Source organism: Delphinapterus leucas, chromosome 3 (genome assembly GCF_059928025.1).
Source record: "Delphinapterus leucas isolate spDelLeu-1000000601 "Yukka" chromosome 3, BTC_Dleu_Yukka2, whole genome shotgun sequence".
Taxonomy (NCBI): Eukaryota; Metazoa; Chordata; class Mammalia; order Artiodactyla; family Monodontidae; genus Delphinapterus; species Delphinapterus leucas.
In genome coordinates, this window is record NC_143131.1 from 87,131,762 (window position 1) to 87,143,971 (window position 12,210).

The following is a 12,210-nucleotide window of genomic DNA, read 5'->3' on the forward strand; positions in this document are numbered from 1 at the left end:
TGGATTGGCATCTTTAAAGTGTTGAAACAAAATTTAAGCACATTCTTCAGCAGAGGTAAAATGATTCCAGATAAAAATATGAAAGTGCATAAAGGACTGTATAAAGTGCATAAAGAGTATTGTAAAGCTTAAATACATGGGTAAATATAAATGGATACTGACTGTTTAAAATAATAACAGTAGTGTTTTATATGGCCTCAAATATACGTAAGTTAAAATTCATGGCAAGAATGAAACAACAGAAGTGAGTAGAATCCATGAGAATAAAGGCAAAAAAAAAAAAAGTACCTGCATTACACTTGTATTACTCTCAATATTTGTATAACTGTCATAATGCAAGGATGCATATATAATCTCTAAGTTAACCACTAAAACCAATTTGAAAACATGGAGGGAAACATTACAAATAAAAAATAATTGATTAATTCTGGAACAGGAAAAAAGAATCTTGAGACATGTATATCAAATTAAAAACCTGTTATAAGATGATTAATTAAAATATAAATACAAATGAACTAAATAATCCAATGTCTTATATATGAAGCTGAATTTATAGTTATTCTGCCAAAGAATAATGACATTTATTTTGAGTCTTTTTCTTCCAAAGGTAAGGCTTATTCAGAATTTCACTCCTTATTTACATTCTTATGCACATGAGGAGAATATACAGCTATTTATAATAATGATTAATATATTTAAAATGCCATGCTAGATAGTTGGAGAAATAATGCATGTACAAAAATAACCATGATATTACAAGGCAGGACATGTTAGATGCAGTAAAGATTGCATCAATATTTTTTCTACATATAGATAAGACTAGTGACATCCTTTACAAAAAAAGGTTGATGAGGTTAAAGGTACAATCTTGCCTTGAACTAGAGTTCTTTTTTTTGCAACAAATGTTTAGGTTGACTTGGAAGCTGAAATTTACATCTTTTAAAATGGCTTTAAGTTAACTAAGTGCACTAATGAAATTAGAAACTGTTTCAAGAGAGTCTCAAATTTTGCTGCAAAGCCTAATCATGCACTTTAATGCAGCTTATTATTTTTTTTTGTTATATTTTCACATTTGTTTATGGTCAGACATTTCAGTAGCCAACTCCTTATTCATCCTGATTATCTTATCCTCTTCTGGAACTAAATCTAAAATGACATATGGTCAGGCAAATTTTCAATTTCAGTTGCAAACTTGTTCACGGGAACTTTAAAAAAAACACATGAATCTTTCAGAGAAAATTAGAGTCAAGAAAAGCATCACCAAAACTGCTGCTAGTAAAAAGTCACTTATAAAGAGATCTCACTGCAATAATGGTATATGTAGAGATTAAAGAAGATCCCTTATTTTCCCAGGAATAAATAATACTTCATAAAATTGCTTTCACATCTGGCAGTATTAATAACCTTTCAATTAAATTAATTTTGAAATGTCTTTATTTTGCTAATCACTTATTATTAATAGTAAGAAACCAATATTTACTAAGTACTGTCTGTCAAAAATAACCCAAAAATTCACTTTTTTATATTGTCTATTTATTTTTATGCCATTGTAAGGAAAGTATCATTATTATCATTTTATAGGTGAGGAAACTAGGGCTTAGGTACAGTAAGGCAGATAATATCAGCTTCCTAATATGTAACCAGAGTGAAAATTCAAACGACAATCTGAGTTCATTGTGTTGATTTTTACCTGTCAATTAAATGACATGTATGAAGAATAACAAGTCTGTGAGCCAGAAAATAGCAATAGAAATTATCAAAATAATTTACATTTTAATGATAGAGAGAATGTGATGTATCTAAAATAAAAACCAATTTTTACCCTATAAGTATTATAGAATTCAGTTAAATAGAAAAACTAACAAGAATGAAAACACATTTTTTCAATAAAAAGCAAGGAAATAAATTTATAGCTACCTCTTTTTTTTCAAATTCAAAATTCATTTATTGTAAAAATTAGAAAACTAAAAACAAAGAAAACCTCTTTAATCTGATAAAATGATAGCAAACATCCTGTTTAATGGGGAAATACTAAAAGCTTTTCCCTGAAGTTAGGAACAAGAGAAGGATGCCAGCTATCAACCCTTTCTATTCAACAGTGTACTAGAGTTCTATGATGTAAGGCAATCAATCAGCCAAGCAACCAAAAGAAAATAAAAATATAAGCAATGAAAAGGAACTGATAATACTGTTTTTATTTGCAGATGTATGTTATGCTAAAAATCCAAAATAATATACAAATAGAAAAAATAAAATAAATAAATGAATTATACAGCTACCTCTTAAGTAAGACATTTTCTGGATCACTGGTGTTGAAGGGCACAGCTTTTGATAAGTCACTAGTTGAACATGCAGTACATTTGTCATGTAAGAATAAAAAGGAAATAAAAGTAGAAGTTCCAGGGAATAAGTCAGGGACAAAAAGAATCCTCTTTCTGTAGTTCAATCAATGAAAATCTTAATGTAAAGTAGATATGCATGGAGATATGCAAGGAAAGAGGTCTAGGAATTCGAGACTACAGTAAACTCGGGATATGATACAGTGTCAGGTATTTCTGACATATCTAACAGTCATCATGATCATGAAAATAATGATAAAAATAACTACTATTATGAGGGATACCTATCATTGAACCCAACTTAATGCAGTGTTAAGAATATAGGTTCTTGAGTCTGAACGCCTAGGTTTGAATAAAGTTCTGACACATATTATTTCTGCAACACAAATAAACTTTCAATTAAGTTAATTCTGAATTTTTTTATTTTGATAATCATTTATTATTAATAGTTAAAAAATATTTACTAAGCATTATGTATCTGTCCGAATCACCTCACTTTTTCTGTCTCAACTCCTAATTCTTGAAAGCATTAATCCAGCCAAAGTACTCAGGTGACTTGTCTGGGTCTCACTGGAAAAAAAAAGACTCTGTAAACATTTACAACAAATTCACTGTCTTCAAGACCTCACCCTAGCATAAAAGGAAGAAAGCTTGAGTAATCATTTTTAAATTTAGACTATAAAAATATGTTTATACTCAGTAAATTGTTATACTACAAAGTGGGCCAATATCTAACTAGAAGCCAGAAGGCTTGTTTTCTAGACTTTCTATTTCTAGTCAACTTCTCTGACTCTTTGAGGAAATAATCCTGCTTGAAATGATAACAATGCCCTTATTTCTCACTCTTTAAGAATCCCTGTTTTTCTCCTTTTTCTTCTCTCCTACTTAAGAGGGCAGAAGAAGAGTTGTGTTTTATCTACACTCTGTGATTTTGTGTCTAGAAACATCTATGGAGATGGTAGACATTGATTTGGTTCCATTTCTGAAGCTAAAAAATGTACCTTTTATCTGATCAAAGGGAATAAGATATTCACAGTGATCCCTGCTGGCTTTGACTCCAAATTATTCATGCAGACAAAAGGTAATAAAAGGTTCAGATACTTTGTAGATTACTTAACCTAAAACTTTCATATTTTAAAAGAGAAAAACGTGGCCCCCAAGATTAAGCATATAGAATTTCTGAATGGTTAGTGAGAAATCAAGGTCACAGCTATTGAGTAGAAGGTCTGGAAAGGGTCTCCTGAGTTTTAGTTAATAATTGTTCCATTTTTCTCAATGTATCCTAGTTACTGATAGTAGAAACATACTGCCACAGACTAATTTTAAAATAAATTAATATGTGTGTATGTGTACATACTGTAAAATGATACCATAAATTATAAATTAGACATTTTTGAATGCTAAAGATCCACCATTATTTGAATATATAAAATTGAAAAGAGATAGTATGCATAATAAAAGCTCCCTAATAAATATTTATTAAATGAATGGAGGTGCTGTGTATCAATGCTTCTTAGTAATGTTGTATGCAATACATGGAGAAATTTGGAAGCATATCAAGATTTCATAAAATGTGAATTAAAGACATATGTTCTAACAGCATCATATTTTAACATGAATAGAATAGAACCTTTACAAAATTCAAAACACACATTATTTGGGAAAACTTCATATTTTTCTTAAGTAGATTATTAAAAGTTAAATTATAAAATTTTAAAGCCAGTCATTTAACTTAACTAATAATTATAAAAAGTTATCAACATTCAGATACATATAACCTGTAGAGTTGTGTATATTTTGCCTATATAGAAATAATAGCAGTTAAATATCTTCTATTATAGCCATTTAATTTTAAATAATAATCCACAAGTATAGAATTGTTTATATTTTAATTAAAATTCTTAGTAATTAAGACATAATAGTTTCCAAAATATATCTTCTATCTGAATCATCACAAAAATAAATGAATATTAAGACTACTTTTTAAAATTTATTTTTGGTTTTCCAGCACTTGATAACATATTTAATCTCTGATATACTTTAGAATTTACTTTTCACATATCTCTACCACATATTATTTAAATGAAGTAAATAAAATTTCAGGTAAGATTTTGGTTATAGATTCTTTCACTTCCTATTGAAAAGCTTATTAAAAAGATAATAAGATGGAAATGTAAATACCTTTGAAACTAGAAATATCAACACAAATCTTCCTGTTTTCGGTGGACTATCTACCTTCCAAGGAATGATGCAGAAGTACTGCCATTTAGGAGGTGAACAGGCAAGAAGAAAGAATTTTTATCTCTATCCATACTTTAAATTATTCACAGAACACATGAAATTACATCATGTCCCATAATGTGCAAGATCAGATTTAAAAAATCACATGTATTGGTCCCAAAAAAGTGTTTTTATCCTTAACTTGTTTTTTTGTTTGTTTTTTGTTTTTTTTTGCGGTACACGGGCCTCTCACTGTTGTGGCCTCTCTCGTTGCGGAGAACAGGCTCCAGACGCACAGGCTCAGCGGCCATGGCTCACGGGCCCAGCCGCTCTGCGGCATGTGGGATCTTCCCGGACCGGGGCACAAACCCGTGTCCCCTGCATCGGCAGGCGGACTCACAACCACTGTGCCACCAGGGAAGCCCCTTAACTTGTATTTTTTAAACTCTAAAAAATCAATAAAAGATTTTGTCATACAAAAACAGGCAAAGACCATGGCCAGATGATAATCTGAACAGAAACACAAATTGCTAGCAAACATGAAATATTCAACCTGCTAGTATTAAAATCATTCAAAAGTAAGGCAAAATGAAGATAATTTTTTAGGGCTCTTTTTTTGTTGTTGCTTTTATGAAGGCATGATGAAACACATATTCTTACATACAGATACTGGGATTCTAAAACATAACTTTCTGGAAAGCAATTAGACATGTATATCAAGAATCTTGAACTAGATACACTTTTTTGGTTCAATAACTTCATCCTATAAATCATTTAAAAAGTCATTTCAAGACAGTGAAAGGGATTTATATTCTATAATGTTCCTACATGTTGGAAAAACATCTAAATGAAAGAAAGAAAGAAAGCTAAGTAAATTGTTATTCATAATTGGTAATGTCAGTATTTTCAAAGAATTTGTGTTGGTATTAGTAAATTTATTTAAAAATTAAATGTAGACAAGAGAAGGAAGAGAGAGAACAGCATTTCAGATAGGATACTAAGTTTCTTAAATTGCAAACTTTATAAAATATTTAAACACAAGAATGATAACATTGCCCAAAGCAGTATGGTATTGCCATAAAAAACAGACACATAGGTCAGTGGAAAATAATAGAGAACCCAGAAATAAATTCACAAATATATGATCAACTAATTTATGACAAAGTAGCCAAAAATATACAATGTGGAAAGAACAGTCTTTTCAATAAATGGTGTTGGGAAAAATGGACAGCCCCATGCAAAAGAATGAAACTATACCACTACCATAAACCATACACAAAAATTAACCCAAAATGGATTAAAGACTTGAATATAACACCTGAAGCCATAAAACTCATAGAAGAAACCATAAAACTCCTAGAAGAAGACATAGGTGGTAAACTCCTTGATATCAGTCTTGAATATGATTTTTCAGATTTGACAAAAGCAAAAGCAACAAAAGCAAAAATAAACAAGTGGGACTACATCAAACTAACAAACTTCTGCACAGCAGAGGAAGCCATCAACAAAATGAAAATGCAACCTATTGAATGAAAGAAAACATTTGCAAATCATATATCTGATAAGGGGTAAATATCTAAAATATACAAAGAACACATACAGCTTAATATCAAAAGAATAAACAATCTGATTTAAAAATGGGCAGGGGATCCCAATAGACATTTTTCCAAAGAAAACATACAGATGGCCAACAGGTACAAAAAAATATGCTCAACATCTCTAATCATCAGGGAAATGCAAATCAAAACCTCAATGAGATATCATTTCACATCTGTTAGAATGTGGAGGAAAGGAAACACTTGTGCACTGTTGGTACGTATGTAAATTGGTGCAGCCACTATGAAAATCAGAATGGAGTTTCCTCAAAAAATTAAAAACAGAACTACGTTTTGATCCAGTATTTCCTCCTCTGGGTATTTATGTGAAGAAAACAAAAATACTAACTCCTAAAGATATATTCACTGCTACGTTCATCACAGCGTTGTTTACAACAGCTAAGATATGGAACAACCTAACTGTCCATTTACAGATGAATGGATAAATAAAAAGTGGTATGTACACATGATGCAATATTATTCAGCCATAAAAAAGAATGAAATCTTGACATGTGCAACAAAAAAATGGACCTGGAGAGCATTATGTTAAGTAAAATAAGTCAGACTGAGAAAGACAAATACTGTATGAATTTACTTATAAAAGCAAAAAATGAAAAAAAATGAGTTCAGGGGTGAGGGGTGGGGGCTGAACAAAATGGGTGAAGGGGATCAAAAGGTACAAACTTCCAGTTGTAAAATAAATAAGTCATGGGAATGTAATGTACAGCATAGTAACTAAAGTTTATAATACTGTATTCCATATTTGAAAGTTCCTAAGAGTTCCTAAATCTTAGAAGTTCTCATCACAAAGAAAATTTGGCAACTATGCATGGTATTGGATATTAACTAGAATTATTATGGTGATTATTTTGCTAATTATACAAATATCAAATCATTGTTGTACCCCTAAAATTAATATGTCAATTATGTCTCAATAAAAAATTTAAAACATAAAAATAAATAAAACAGTGCCTGGCATTTAGTAGGCTCTCAAAACAAAATGAAACATAAAGAATAACATTGCTTTTCTAGGGAAAAGCTTGTGATTTTAATTTATAGAAAACTTTATTTTTACATTTATTAAATTTATTACAAGTATTTATATAGTTCAGTATTAAAGTTAATAAAATTAGTGGTACACAGTTATGGAAACAATGAATTAATACTCATTTTAATGAATATTAAAATCAGTTGTAATGAAGTACAAAAATCTGTTTTATATATAATTGCAAAGAGAATATATTAAAAAAGTTTTAATAATAATACACCCTTCATCTTGATTTATGATATAAATAAAACTGGAAAAGTGATTAGATAAGATTAGTTGAAAATACAGATATAATATTGCCTTTGCATATATAGAGTTTGGACACACTTTAAACATTAAACAAATAAAGAAATAGTAAGGAACTATTTCATATGCAAAAATCCACAGGATTTACACTTCTTATTCTCTAAAAAAGATGAAAGCAAGCAAAAGAGAGGAAAAAGAGACTGAGAGAAAATAATGGAAATATGGAAAAAGCGTAAAACAAGGTTACAGAAATATGAACATATCAATTAACAAAATAAATATACATCCAAAAGACTGTACAGTGAAATGACATCTGAATACTCATGAGTCAGTTTCTTCTTCCTACCTATATAACTAAAATCTCAAGGGAAAGAAAAATGCAAAGAAACATACTAAGAATCAAAATGAAGATGAAAAAATTACATGTCCACATGGGGGTGTGTGTGGAATAACTAACACCTGTCTCTAATAACCTACCAGTCTATTTTTGTTGTTCTAGTCTTAATTTTTGGAGTTTTCCAAATTTTTGGTAATGAGCATATGCAATTTTTTATATCAAAACAAAACAATCTTATAAATATAAATTTGTTCAATACCCCTTGGTGTAAAAAATAGGTATTTCCCACATAAAAATCAATCTAAGCCTGATCTCTCATTTACAGGGTGGAAAGATGTTCAATATCTGTTAATATTTGGGAGACCTTTGGACTCTGAAGTCTAGTCCAGACTAGAGAAATTTGGGAAGGTCATTCTTATATTCAGTTTTTTCTTAACTATTGAGATTCTTTGTCTAAGATTTTGTGGTCCCTTTTGAAGGGTATCTTCACTCCCTCATTCTAAGTTTGGACTGGGAGGTATTCTGCTATATATATACAGCCTCCTTACCCAAGACACATAGTTTTACCATGAGAATAGGGCTCAAATTTCCCAAATCCCAAACTTCCCATGTTAGTCTCAGGGAAGCTAAACTTTGTTTAATTTACTAAGGGCCACTTTGCCCTTATTCAATACACAATACCAGTTAACATTCAGTCCCCAACCCCAGAGTGGGGGATGCTTATAAACTTAGGAAAGGGAGACTTACCTGTCAGATGGATGAGGAACAAAATATGGTTACAGAGTCAGTCATATAAGGCATCTGCAAGTCAAAGTCCTGTAAGACCCCTCTATTTGATGGAATTTGGGGAGGTCCTGGGAAAAATGGGCAAGAGAGATGCACTCAGGGCCTTTGGAGTAGTGACTATTAATAATACCTGTGGAAATACTTTCAGAATGTAATACCCAGTATCCACACGTACTTGTTGGAGATCAACTTTTCCCATCCATATTGGACTGAGAAACTCAATTCCCTTGAATGAGTCTGAAAAACAGTCAACCACTGAAATAAAAAGCAAAACCATCATACCAATCAAGTCTTTTAAAAATCTTACTAGCTTACTCTGATTTATTTTGCAAATGATAAAATAGACAACCTGAAATTTAATTTAGATGTCATTTATAATAACTCCCTAACTTTCTGTTTAAAACTTAGATGCAATTTACATGGTGATGGGATTACAGCATCTGATTTTTCTGTCATATATAAGGTAAAATTAGAACACTCAAGTAGGCCTATGTTCACCTGAAAATAATGTTTCTGTTCACAGTTATTTTAGACTTTCCTGCTGAATTACAAGTGTAGTCTAAAATGAAAGCATAAAAGTTTTTAGGAACATAATTTTAAATATTCATTTCATGTCATAATAGTGTTTGTAAAAATCAGAATATTTTGAGACATTATCCAATTGTTTATCATTCAGTGTTTGTGTTGTCCCTATGAATGATGAAAATGTCTGTTGGTACTTCCACATCCCTTAACTTCAAAATGGAACAATTTCAAATGATTGAATATAATGTGTGTCTGACCATGAAGAATCTAGAGAGTGAGGTGTGATACGGGATCCTAGAACAGGATCAGAAAGGGTGAATTTTATTAACAATTTTTCTCTTGACCCCAGTCTGTCAATTTAACCTCACTGTTCCCCAGTATTGATATTGGTACCAGTGTGATTAATAATATAGGAGTTAATATTTCTAGATAGATCAGTAAATGTATAATACCTGCATTTCATAGAAAAATTACCTTAAAATAAATATAAATTTACACTTACCCACCTAGGTAAAAACAAGGAAAAAGCATAGATTATATGCTTAAATCTAAAATAAATGTCTAGAATTTTAATAAACCATCCTCCTTTTTACATGTTTTAATTCTCTTTCTCTTGGTGTTCCAAATATATTCTTTGAATTTTACTTTGTCGTTGATGACAAATTACAAAAATAACAACTGACCCTATGACCACCAATTAAGGCAAACTCTAGGCAACCTGACACTTTGGTTCATTTTCATTAAAAGAAAACATAATTTAGGAGAGAAAATTAGGCTGAAATTAATAGCATAGACATGTAATTTCCTTAAAGATTTTGCATATCTAGAGCCTATAAATAGGTTGCATGCAAAATGTATACTAAAATAATGTGGCTCGAAGTAACACAGCTTCAGCTTTACTATCCTGCAGTAATCATGGCAATGATCTAATAGACTTAACCTGAGAAAAAATGTTTTATATAAACTTTTCAGTTTTCTTAATGCTACATTTTGCCTCAAAGCATCAGAAACATGCACAACAACATAAATCCTAGTTACAGTTGAGTATTGTTGAATTAAAATGCAAGTGACTAGGAAACTAAATGTAAATAAGTCAGAATCTCCTGGTAATATGCTCTAGTCTGTTTCAGTGTCTAAGGTCTGGTCTGATAATCTCTGCCTAAACCACGGAAACTCAAGATAATTTTTTGTATTTTAATGTATATAAGAGTGCTTTGCTATCAGGAATGCAGTGTCTATTTTTGTGTACAGAGATATTTTTAATGTGTATTTCCTGGTCTCAATACTAATGGTTCTCCTTCAATAGCCAGTGAACATAGCCAACAAACAGCATGGATTATATATAGGCTTCTGCCAGTGTACTTGTTCAAAACCCAGCAAATGTTAGGGCCAGGACTGCTCATGGTGACATCATTAAAAGAGTGAAAACATGAGAGTGACTCAGGGTCACTATCCTGTCATGGAAATCAACTGTGCTTGTCTAGTGAATGGGTTCTAGAACAATCTACTTAGGTTGATGGAAAGGTTACACATGCCCATCTTCCTACATGACCCTTGACTTAAAATTTTGAGGTTTTTCCAAATTATATCTATGTCTAACATAGAACATGTGACACAGTAGAATTTATCCCAGTCATGGATGAATGGCTCCATGCTGCAGTCATACCTATATCCAGGTTGCAGAAAACTAATGAAAGAAACAGAGAAGAAAGTATACAATGTCTTTATGAATCCAGGGACTTCAACTTCAGTTGAGTCCTCAGTGCTGCTAATTAGTCTTCATTTTCATGGTTTGTTCTCATTCACATTCTACCCATCAGTATATCAAAAGTTTTTCTCACACCTTTGAATGCCAATTCTTTTGCCTCATCCTTCAGTCTTAAGGAGGACTTTCCTTCTTAACACTTCCTTCTAAGAATGAGAAAATTGTCAGAGGAGATATTACCAAATGCTCTAGATACAAAGGAACACACCTCCATTTCCATACAACATGTCTCCTGAATACCATTCCTTCACATATTCAAAAGGGTTTATCAAACTATTAAATTTTCAATCCTTTCCTCTCTCTCTCTCATAGTTCTTTGTCATTAGTTTCTGGCATAAAAATAAATATTACAAAAACTTCCTTTAATCCTACATACTCCTCAAAGATATTTGTACAGGTTTTCTCTATTTTCCAACCTTCCCTTTATTCTTCATGCACTACACATTTCTTAGTTTCTTAGTCTATAGAAACTACTCTTATCTAAGACACCAATCACTCTTTCTTAGTTCTCAATTTACACCTCACTTGAATTTAGACAGTATTTGGCACTGTTAACCATTCTTCTTCCATAAGTCACTATAAATTCTTGCCTCCTATAGCACCATACTCCTACTTTTCTTACTAGATATTTGACTCCCTTTTTCATTCTATCTTCTGGTTACATTTTTTCTTTGCCATTTTAATTTAGGAACATCTTGGAGATCAACTCCAAGTGCTCTTCAGATCTCATACATTCTCCTTATATAATCTCATCAATCATATATATAACTGTAGTTATAAACTACAGCAAGGGTCAGCAAACATATTCTAGACAGAGCAAGAAAGTAAATAATTTAGGTTTGTGAGCGATATGATCTCTGTCTCACCTATTCAACTCTGCTCTTGTGGTACGAAAATAGCCATAGACAATACATAAACAAAGTCTATGATGTGTTCCAATAAAACTTTATTTACAAGACAATTGACTGACCAAATCTGTTCTACAGGTAGTATTTTGCACACTAGTGTACTATAATCTTGTAATTCACAAAATTTATGAGCTTCAGAACTGAATTAGTGAAATAACTGGACACATGATTCATTTTACTTTAGTCAGCCGCATCTATTTCACTCACTGTGCTGGAAGCAGTGATTTCATTAGTTCTTTCCCGTTTAAAAGCCTTCCATATCTCCTAATTTGCTTAAACATTGAACATGGTTTACCCTTAACTGTCACTGCTTCCCTTGGACCTAACTGTTGCCAATTTTATATTTCAACCTATTCTTGAATAATAGCGGGAATCTTTCTTATCTGTCGACTATTTGTATGAAATTTTATCTGTTTTCATTGAGGGATCATCTGCTTTTTA